General features: G+C 30.4%; 1 protein-coding gene across 5 annotated transcripts in view; it reads right to left on the bottom strand.

Moving 5' to 3' along the window:
• LOC113521401 (collagen alpha-1(XVIII) chain-like) overlaps positions 1-12,473 on the bottom strand; it is a 225,684-nt gene that overhangs the window by 201,206 nt on the left and 12,005 nt on the right. The window lies entirely within an intron of this gene.

Raw genomic sequence — 12,473 nt, 5'->3', positions numbered from 1 at the left:
TTTACGATTCTAAGTCGCATAAAAAAGTAATAATATCAGAATAAGATAAAGTAAAAAGTCATATGCGTAAATAACATAGTTCCATTAGTATTTCTGCTACCATTTAGTTGTATTTCAATTTGTAGAGTTATGTATGTATGTAATTATCATCTTATACTGACATATAAATAATTTCATTTTTTTTAAACCATCCCTGAATATTTTATGCACATCCTAAAAGTTGACTAGTAAAGAATGCCTATAGCATTAAGTCCGCCTTTTGTATTATATTTTATTGATCAATAGTTTAAATATATATGGTACTTAAATGACATAGTACCGAAGTATAACACCTTAATTTCCAGAAATGGCAATGCGTCAAAGGTACCATGAACAATCAGTGTTATTCATATCTATTAGCAATGATTACATTTTTCATCAGATGTTCCATTAACGTGTTTGATAAATGCAAAAAGAAATGTATCTAAATAAGGGTTTTTAACATTAAATTGTAGCAGCATAATCTTTAAAAGACTTTTGTAAACAATAATTGTTATATGAACATAATATTAATTATCAGAAATATTAATGCTCCAATTTCATTAATATATTACTAATCATAAATTTGAACAAAAATGCAATTAATGTTTATGAAATAATATCAAGAATTTAACAAATAAGACGTTTAAAGTAAGATCAAAAAGACAAAATATTATTTACTCATTACGTTTGAGAGATACCGTTTGAAGTATAAATTTATTAGAAGTCATTATTTATTTACTTTTAAAATCATTTATTTTTTTTATAGCCAAGATCGAGTATTTTATGGTTTCACCTTCTCTATAACTAGCGACCAGCGATTTCGTCCACATGACGATCCATTTCTATCTATGTAATACGTGTATACAAACAGACAAAAAAACTCACTTTCACATAATTTTACTTCACACTTTTACATATTTATAATATTTTTAAGGTTCATTTATAGATTTAATCTGCAATGTTATTCAGTGTTTTATATTTTATTACGCTATTCGCTCCATTTTTTTTAGTTTTCATGTTCTTTACGCTTTTGGCGGTGGCAACTATAGTAAAATGAGTTTTGAAAATACTGTTAATAAGTTGAGATATCGATTATAGTTGAATGAATAACTGAATGTGTGAATGGTTGAGTATATGAATGAATGAATGATGAAAGAATTATTGATTGATTAAATGAATGCATTCATTAAATTCGATCTGTTAACAAAGAGTTAATAGAATATACCACATGCAAATTCACTCGTAGATCCGCTGGTAGAATTCGAGTAAGATCCGCTGGTAGAATTCGAGTGAGATCTGCTGGTAGAATTCAAGTGTGATTTTACAGTATAGCAATATAGTAGAGCAATACTGGGCACAGTTCGTTTTTCATTAAACGAGGTTACTAATTAACTAGACCGTTTTATAGAATTTTATTTAAATTTTTTCTTCTCATGCATTTGTAAATTGTACTTTAGTTGATTCATATAACATATTTGGAATGACATAAGAATAAAGCATGTCAACATTTCCGTTTTTATTGACTAACAAACTAGAATATTTGAATGAACGAGTAAAAAAAAATTATTCTAAAGATACAATTATATAAAAATATGTAACATAAAAATAATCAGAATTACAACAATTAAGCTAATAATGGGCGAACTTATCGCTAAGTAGCGATCTCTTCCAGGCAACCTTAGGGAAGAGAGGTATAATTAAATTTGCTTCTGGTCGAGACGTAACAATAACAATTTAAAATTGTGTTCTAGAAAAAAATAAACCGACTTCAATTGTGGTAAAAGCAGTTATTTTGATTTAAAAACTAAACTACTAAACCGATTTTGATAAAATTTCTATGAAACCAATATGTAAGTAATTCCATTAAGATTTTTCTTTATACAACTTAGAATGGCAAACAAGCTGACGGCCCACCTGATGGAACGTGGTAACCGTCGCCTATAGACATGAGCAGCACCATGGACATAACAGAGTATACTGTTTCGCCCATGATACCCGCCATGCGTTGCCATTCCTGAGGACTCAGGTGTTATTCCTCTATACCCTGTAAATTCACGCCATTCAATTAAGATAAAAGAAGAATTCTGCAAATCGATTTATTTATGACGTAGTTATGAGGTAATAAAAAATTCAACCGAATTGAAAACCTCCTTTTTAAATTAGAAAGTATAATAATAAGATTAAAAACAAGAGAGTAATGAGTAAAAAATCAATATATATTTTTATGTACTAAAAGTGGGAATCAAATACATGACGTGTCAGACTGTTAGTAATGCTCAATCATCTGACCCAGTTTTAATATAGATCTATTAATAAACTCGAAGTATTTGAGTTCACTGATCTATTTGCCAATTAAAAAGCATAACACTAAAATCATATGCGTGTTTCGTTTCAATAAAAAAGTTAGGCATAAACTATTTAGATTTGCACATTTCATCCGGTCTGCTAATGGTTTCGGAGAAAGACGGTAAAAAGCATATATTTTATTTAAAATAGAACTCTGTACAGGTTATATTTTTAGAATATATGGTTTAGTCTAGACAGTATTTGATTAGTGTTTGAGATCAATATCTCCCAACACTTCCCAATATATATACATTAATAGATATTGGGGAGTTAGTTCGATTTATTGATTAGTACAATTCTCAATTTGTACGAGGTGCTAATGAATGCAATTAGCGATTGCTGCAATTTTCAATTCTTGCAAATTAGCAATACGTATTTCATAAAAGAGTTTTATATTGTTACGTAACTATTTTAACGCTCGACACTAAAAGAGGGGTGTTATAAGTTTGATGTTTTTGTATGTCCTTCTGCGGCGTCGTAGCTCCTAAAGTGATAGACCGAATAGGATGTGGATTTTTTTGTTTAAAATTTGATGTGATCGAGATAGCTCTTAGCTACAATTTACGAAGCAAATTACCTCTAAAATAACTAATATAGGTATAACGAAATAAAGGTGTTTCAGGCGTTACTAAAAAATTTCTTTTTTTATTACCAAATTAATTTTTTCTTGTGAATTCCCGTTACAATCGTCAAGCCTTACTCAGGCGATATAATTACTATTTCAAAAGTTTTACCTTATGATTATTTAACGGGATATCAACCTGTATCTCTATTAATAAGAATGTTTGTCCTAACTGACTATCAACACATAATACTATGTATACAAAACTAAAATTTGGGACATAGTTTTATTTTATGAAGTAAGCATCTGCTAAAAAAGGATTTTTAAAAATTTCATTTTAAAGGAGAATAATGTCAAAGCCACTGGCAATAGTAATAAATATAATCTCTGTCTATTGTAGGTAAAGATTATTTAATAAAGTTTTTGTATATTAATTACTAGCTGTATTCCGTGGCTTTGCCCATGTGAATCTGTATATAAAGTACTCTTTGTGCTAATTTGGCACATAACCTTCCCGTGTACCAAATTTTTTTCATATCCATTTAGTAGTTTTTACGTAAAAGAGTGTTTAAAACATTCATTGTATGTATGTATGGATGTGTATGTATGGATAATACATTGGTCCATTCTTGCAAACCTTTGAATTTACAATATTAACTAATAGTATTAATATTTTGTTTGTTCATTTATTCTTTATCACTATTTATTTCATGGCAGAGTAAAAGTAAACTTAAAGAATAACTGATTGTTATTGATTTTATGATATATAATTTTCTTTCATAACCTTAGCTACAAGTTTTGAAATGTATACGTTATCTATAATTTGTAACTACCTATATTATAAAATTTAAATTTTTCTTAATTTTTAAATAAATTCCGTAAGTGACAAATAATATAACAAAAAGAATGTAAATGTGTAAAACCATAAAGATACGTACATGAAGGTAGCAATATCGTTAAACGTGGATATCCAATACTGTTAATGTCATAAAATGATCATTTTATATGTTGTATTACTTCAAATGCCATAAATAACATTTTATGCAAACATTACAAGAAAAGGTACAGTTTATCTCTGTTGATTATTCTCGATCCTCTCACGTAATACTCATTCATCTCTAAGTAATTCTATTGAGTTAATTTATATTCTGTATACTTCTGAGGAGGCATAAAGTTATAACAAGCTAAGTTAACGATGTAGAATGCATTGACGAACTAGTAACAACTTAGCGTGCGTTCTCTTATCTAGTTATCGTTGCAATTGCATCAATTTATCTACGCTATTTGAAGATAGTCAGAGAAAATATAATGAACTGAAAATAAAATACAATAACCTCCGACTTAAATTTCCCACTCATTCTTCTTCCTTTTATTCTAAATCCTTTACTGTTCAGGCAGTTCGTCTATGGAACTCACTACCTACCTCTATTCGGTGCGCTCAAACTCTTACTAGCTTCAAAACCTCTGTTAAATTTTACTACCTCTCACTTTAGTACTATTTTCCTGTGTAATTTTTTTTCTGTTGTATGTGTGTTGTTAAGTATGTGTATGTTATGTATATATTTAATTGTGTATATATATATGTATATGTATGTGTATGTATGTATGTATGTATCTATGTATGTTTGTATATGATAATATTTATATAATAGTGCGCCACCTACTCTTTGCCTTTTTCTCAATGTCCTCTACCCAAAGGTTATCTGGAAGAGATTGCTTAGCGATAAGGCCGCCTTTTGTATCACTTCTCGTTAATATTTACTGTATTTGATATTTCTCTTTTTAATTGGTGCAATAAAGTGTAAATAAATAAATAAACTGCCAACAAATCTTAAAAATTTTAATTGTAATAAATTTAAAAAAGGACTACATAAATGGCTAGTAAACAAATGTTACTATAGTGTTCAGGAATACCTATATATAAAATATTAACACATTATAAAAGATTAAATTTTCTTTATTATAATTAACGTTTAAAAATTGGCATTCACGTTAAAGAATTATTTTGTCATAACTTTTGTAATGACTGTTGCACGTCAGTAATGACAAAATATGTGAAACCATTGTAATATTACAATATGACCTTATTGTATCACATTTTTAGCAATCAATTTCGTTCATTCATTCAAAATAGTTTACTAAAAGTATACAATTTTCATCACTGAAAAGATATAGTCTTAAGTAAACCTACTTATAATATGTACATATACTTATGTATTAAAATATACGTGTAGTTTGTGAAATAGATTGTGTATATAATTTAATATTGTATTTTACAAAGAAAACGACGTTGCATCCAATATACCTTGGCAGGTCTACCTCCACGCGACTTCCTCTGGAAATAATTAGTTTAGTTTTTGGTGAATTCCTCACAATAGTTAGTTTAGGTACCTCTGTCCCATGCGTCTTTCAACCGTAAAGCAGTTGTGTTTGCATGGCTGTGTTTCGGTTTGAAGGGTGGGATATGGCGTGAATTTACAGGGTACAGAGGAATAATACCTGAGTTCTCAGGAATGGCAACGCATGGGGGGTATCATGGGCGAAACAGTATACACTGTTATGTCCATGGTATTGTTCATATCTATAGGCGACGGTTATCACTTTACTTTAGGGGGCCGTCAGTTTGTTTGCCATTCTAAGTTGTATAAAAAAAAATGTTTACTAACTATTACACGTACTCCACTAGCGTAAACTGGTAACGCATTGTTAGCAGTATTACACTTCCATTTCATCCACTTATAAAAAAAATAATTAATATTTAATTTCTTTATGTATTTTAGATTATAATATGAAATTATTATTGTCTATTTAACTATTCAAAGTAATCAATCTTTTGTTTGTTTGAGGTTCTGAAACTATTAGAACCAAGGGGTTTAGTTTAAGAAAGTATTTATCTATGCAAATGATGCTTTAATATTTTGAAACTGTAAGATTAGAATTTGTTTTATTTATTATAAAATAAATAGACTAGTGGCCAATTATTATTTTGTAGTAAATGACGTTTTGAACTAAAAATTTTGATGTCGCGCCTAAATTTATTTATTTATTTTTTGACGCATGATGATTTGATAAAACTTTGTACGAGTGGCAAGCTTAATGAAATAATTATTAATACATACACATTTTGTTGACTTAAATTTGGTTTTTTAGATAGATACAAACGTTTTTCACGTACAATAATATGTAATGTGTACATTGTAAACATGGCTTTTTTCTTGATCTAAATAATATAAATTCGGGACGTGTACTCCAAAGCACAAATCAAATGCGAATTATTTATAAATGATCTAAATAAATTATTAGAGAGAAAAATAGGATTGTTAATAATAAGGTGTAATAGCAGTATTGCTAGCAATGTATGCTACCGAGTCGTACTTCACGCGGTACCCCATGGAAACCATTGCGGTTAATTTTTGTCAAATTCTACGCAATGACTTAACTGACCTGCTTTCATCCTCATCTATCGTCTCTCACTGGTACGCCACCAGCGTATATTGATAGCAAAGTGAGGTTATCATTCTTGTTCCACTCATTAAAAGAAAAAAAAAACACTTAGAAAATTCAGAAGTTTCAGCTGGGGTTTGAATATAATACTTGGCATTCTCGAACCGCAGGCAAGCACTCTCTAAGTTGTCATCGCTTTATGATAACAGATCTGTAATATTTAACAGATTATAAATCATAAAATATGGTAGTAGTTATGGGCAAAACTCGATCGAGGTATATTGCCGCCCCGGGCTGAAATGAATATTTGCGCACCTATATAATGATTAACATGGTATGTTAACTCGCAGTGAATTGCGTTCACTGCCGCTTTAGGCATATGTCCGAAAGGCGAATCTCTTGTCAAGGACCCCGGTTGCGGGTTCAATCTTTATGTATAACATGTAGTCGTATTCATAATTAATAATAACTAGGTACAAACACCAATGGACATCAAAGCTATAAAAAATTATAAAGATTTATTAGACGGTAGCTTTGTCTACGATTACATTTATCTGATTTGAATAAAAAATAGATGAATACTATGGGTATTCTAAATTTATCGATAGGCTGAGCTGTTAAGACTCCAAAAATCAACACACATACAGACAATGTTAGTGAAGATTTTACAAATATATCTACTTAATAGCTAAAGAAATGTTTTCAAATAACTGTAGCTATGTACTAATATGGGCAGAAGCGTCCCTCTTAAAATATCACCAAAGTCTAAATGTGGTGGCCAACCTGCCTGCCAAGCGTGGCCACTACTAGCAAAATCTAGTAAGGTTCTGCCAGTAATGAACATAGGTTTACTAGTGGATAGTTAATGGTTGATATGATGATAATGTATTAATTAGAAAATTATATATATATATATATATATATATATATATATATATATATATATATTCAAAATAACTCTGTAAGTTAATTATTACTAATTGACTACAAAAAGCGTAATCAAGTATTAGATTTCGTAGTTTTTTTTATAGTACTTATAGTTAATTTATAAATGATAACACAAAAAATACAACCAAATTGAGAACCTTATCTATGTCTTAAAGTCGATTCAACATGTTAATAAATTGTAGCGATTGCTAAATCAACATTTATTTGAAACATGTATAATATTGAAAGTATATTGCTGGTCGTCATTTGTGACATATTTTTCAAAAAAAAAAAAAACAGAAAAAATACAAGTTAAGTGAAGAACATTCTTCTTGAGTTCATTTAAAAATAAATAAACAGGATGTAATTACGTTCAAGTTGACTGGCTTTTATGGGTAATTTGAAAATTAAAAGCTTCATCTTATTGAAAAATTAACATTCCAGCGTGTTTAATTAATAACATTTTAGGAGCATGTCATTTATTTAACCGTACACTTAACCTTGAATCTTAAATGATACTTACCTCACATTACTCCCTTAAATGTAAATGTTATGGGTGTCACTTCATAATATATGTACTTTTACGTAGAGTTATTGTAATTATTAATCTGACTCAAAATAGTCTGACCACTATTATAAACGCGTAAGCTTATAAGGATTTATGGATGGATGTTTATTACTCTTTCATGCAAAAACTACTTAATGGGTTTGAATTAAATTTGATACACATATAGATTATATCATAACTTAGCAAACAGGATACTTTATATATTAATTTATGTAGGCGAAACCCCGATGTACAGCTAGTCATGAGTAAAATTAATTTATCATATTAGTAAGGATAAAAAAGCTGAAGTGGTAATGGGCTGGTCACATAGTTCGAAGAACCAACAATCGATTGAGACAAAAGGTATTTGAGTGGCGACCCCGTACGGGCAACGTAGTGTAGATGGCCCTCACTAGATGAAGTGACGACCTCTAATGCATTGCAGGGAGTCAGTGTATGCAGCTGGCTTCTTTATGGCAGTCTATGGGGTAAGCCTATAGTTAGCAGTGGACAGATATTTGCTGAAATGATAATAATATTAGTAGTATCTTTAATTTCCAGACAGAATCACTTACAAAACACTTTGTGAGCATTTAGATAATTCTTAACTTTTGAACTATCAGCTTTAGTACCAATTTACCTTAGCATCTAGATTATAGGAGATAAAATTCATGTCACGTTTTCTAGAATGACTTACTCGTCTCAGTAGCCGACTCTGTGTGCTTACTATAAATGAATTCTTGACGACGGTCCCCTGCAAAATAGATTGCTGTAATATTCGCTTCATTAAGTTCCTACTATCGTTGGTCTATAAACGTTGCGTTATTTATGAAGAATAATTAGATATTATTAGACTAAAGATAGGTCAAAGTACTGCAAGAGAACAAGCAACTAACTAAAAAGATAAAAAGTTCGCAATTCAATTATATTTAAGTAAGTAAATACTGAGCGATAATTACACTAATAATTAATATGAACACATTTTGATGATTCTCTTTTTTTAATCGAAATAGTATACATGCATATTAGTTTTACTAATTTGATTAAGAGCTAATCTAGCAAATCTATGTAGCACCTTCTTGTGGTAGACCACAAGAAGGTAGTGTACAAAGGTAATAGAGGGTAATTTTACTCATTTTGTCCTTACGAATGGAAAGATTTAATAGCTACTATGGTCATTACTGTATCACCTTTGACGTTTATAGTGTTGTCCATAGAGAGAAAAGGGATTGTTAGTATTGGAGTCTAACAGTCCCATTGCTAGTAATATATCTTGGAAACCATCGTGGTTAATTGTTATGGAATTTATCACGATGAGCTAAGTAATTTGCTTTAGTCCTCACCTATTATCTTTCACCGATGCCCTGCCTGTGTATTTCGATAGCGCAGACGGGGTTACCATTTCAGGGTTCCAATTTTCACCTATTAAAAAAAAATTCTATGCACGTCTATAAGCGACGATTACCATTTTTCATTGGGCAGGCTGTCAGTTTGTTTATTATTCCAAGTTGGATAAAACACAAAAACAGGTTGTTTACAATAAAAATGCAAGAACAATATGTAATATTACCATAAACTATTACTTATATGAGTGTGTAGTGAGATAAATTCACAGCATATATGCACGTATGTTTATGTTCGTTCATTAAAGTTTAAATATATGGACTAAAACACGAGTAATATGGCCCAATTAATTAACAAACTTAAGGACGATATTATTTTTGTATAAATTAACAAGAGTTATATTAATCCTTGCGACGACCGAACGGAGCTGCCGCTTCATAAAGAATTTTTAATGAGACGGCGAGAAGTTTGTTCATTATAATATATTATATATACATATAAGTGTTCAAGAGATGTTATAAAGTTTGCAATTAAGCAGTTGGATTTGATTCGAGGGCATTACAAAATTGTTTACAAATAATTGAATTTATTGTCGAATGAAGATTGTATTTAACAAACGTGGGGTTTATGTATGCTTATATGTTCAGATGATAAAAAATCTTTACATTCTCCATCATTCATTTATGTTAATTGTAAATATATATTAATACATAGTATAAAGAGTAGCTAAGATTACTGATTGATCTTTTAGCACTTTTTCTTTTTTTTTTAAAGTTAATAGAATGACTAATAATTATGACGATGTAAATAGTGCTTTGCGGCGTCTCCTGCACTGGCTTCAAAATAGTTTCATTATTATAAAAAAAAAAATACACACAGTAGAATCTCGATTATCCAAATTAAATAAAATCGGAAGTATTCCTTATAATAAAAAATCTGGATAATCGATTTCAAAACCAAATCACAGAATAATTAAATTTTAATATTTTTTATTATATAAAGGATAGTTACAAATGACGTACACAGTTATACAATGCGATATAAAAATATGAGCTATAAAGATAATGGATTATATAATACCTGTTTACTCAATAAAATACATAATACCATTCTTAACTCTGTAGTTAAAGCAGTGAAGAACAAGTCCAGATAATCGAATATTTGTATAAACGAGATTCGTATAATCAGTGTTCGGATAATCGATTCGTATATTGTTTTTTTTTTTTTCATTTTTCATTCTTGGTACTTTCTAATAGTAATAATAACAGATTTTTTTGCACTGCTGACAGACTATTGAACTGACTGTAGTAGTTATTTGACTGTACATACTGCAGCGTTGGATTTAGTGTAAATTATATATATTTTTTTTATGAATTAGTTTATTGTTTGCTTGTAAATCGAAATATGCTATTCTATTCTTTACCAAAATAGTAATTATCCACTCAGTTTCTTTAAAATCACTTGAAAATAATATTCGGTCAACAACTGCTTTATTCTCGGCCTTGACCTTAATATAATATTTAGGTAGATACTTCTTTTATGCAGTATTCAATGAAGTATTAAAATTTATATCTCGTATTTTTATTCATGATAGCAGGCGTAAAGAACAAAATATTCGCTGCGGGATGTCAGAATGTTAATCTTAATCTACGTACAAAAACTGTATGTTTTATGCCAGAAATTTGAAATAAGCCAGTTTATATATCAAAGAATATTCTACTTTACCTTACGCGTGTTAGATGAAAGGATAATAAAGTGAACATACATTAAGAAGGGCGTGTTAAGGTTCCTTAAGGGTCGGTAACGCGCGTGACATTCCTGTTGTAACAGGTGTCCATAGGCTACGGTAACCTCGTTTAGCAGAGAGAGTAGGGATTGGTAGTTTTTGTTAATGGATGATAATGGAATGGTAACGCTGCCTGTATACCAGCGAGGGATGATAAGTGAGAACGGAAAGTTAGGTCAGTTAGCCCAACATAAAATTCACCATATTTGTTAAACACAATGTTTGCACGATAGTTTCTAGGGGGACTACGGGGAGATTGACCTGACTGGTATATTGCTAGTAATGGGACTGGTAGTCCACAGTACTAACAGCCATAGGCGACGATAGGAACTTATGGTCGAGAGGTGGGCAACAGGGTACCTTTTTTTATTTTTTTTTTTATACAACTTAGAATGGCAAACAAGCTGACGGCTCACCTGATGGAAAATGGTAACCGTCGCCTATAGACATGAGCAGTACCATGGACATAACAGAGTATACTGTTTCGCCCATGATACCCCCCGCCCCTCCCTGTGTTGCCATTCTTTAGGATCCAGATGTTATTCCTCTGTACCCTGTAAATTCACGCCAAATTAAAATATCTCTGAAAGCCTAACTGCGGTTGTTAACTCGCCTGCCAACTGTGGAAACTATTGGCACAATTGGGGAGTTTAAGGAGTAAGGAGAAGGCTTATGATCTGCAGTGAACAGTTAACGACTCAAATAAACAATAATAATTATAAATATTCGAAAATTGTTATTCACAATGGGGTCTATAGTGCCCCAATAAATAATAGAATGACGTAAATCCACCTTAAAAGTACTGCTTATGTTGAATATTTCGCCTCTAAAGTTTTTGTGTTATCAAACTCCCGAGTTTCAGTGGTAAATTAATAAGAATTTATTGTATTATCAGCTTTTAAATTACCCGCTGCTTCGTAAGAGTGGTTATTCTGGAATTTTCTCCAAGGAATGCAATATTTTTTAGATTAAATTTTCTTTATTATGCCGCGTTCCTTTTTTTAACCACAGACAATACACAATATACTACTAGTAATCAAACTGTAAGTAAAAAGGAAGTTTTTTCTTTATAATGTTTTAACATGGCAAACAAGCTGACGGTTAACCTAATGGAAGGTGGTAACGGTTACCTATAGACATAATAAACGTAATAGAGAATACTGTAATATTCTATAATATTTCTCAAGCATTGCTCTTTCCTATGAAGTATGGAATCCATTTCAATGAATTAGGAGGACAAACAAACAAAAACACATCTTCCAATAAATTTAATAAAAAAAATAATAGATTATTGTTATCAAATCAATTTGGTAGTGATTATCGCTTTTCATCGGTCCGACAGTTTCCCAGTCTAAATTTTTTAAATATATATAATATATGATAGGAAAATAATGGCAGTAAATTTTAAAACATAGTTGGATATTTTTATGTATATTAATTTAAGAGTTACGTCAAACGTGATAGTGTTGCAATGTTGGTTTTCGGTTCACTGGATT

The sequence above is a fragment of the Galleria mellonella genome, unplaced genomic scaffold (genome assembly GCF_026898425.1).
Source record: "Galleria mellonella isolate WM207_F2 unplaced genomic scaffold, CSIRO_AGI_GalMel_v1 utg55, whole genome shotgun sequence".
NCBI lineage: Eukaryota > Metazoa > Arthropoda > Insecta > Lepidoptera > Pyralidae > Galleria > Galleria mellonella.
Note: the sequence above shows the minus strand (reverse complement) of the source record. Positions and strands in the feature narration are given on the sequence as shown.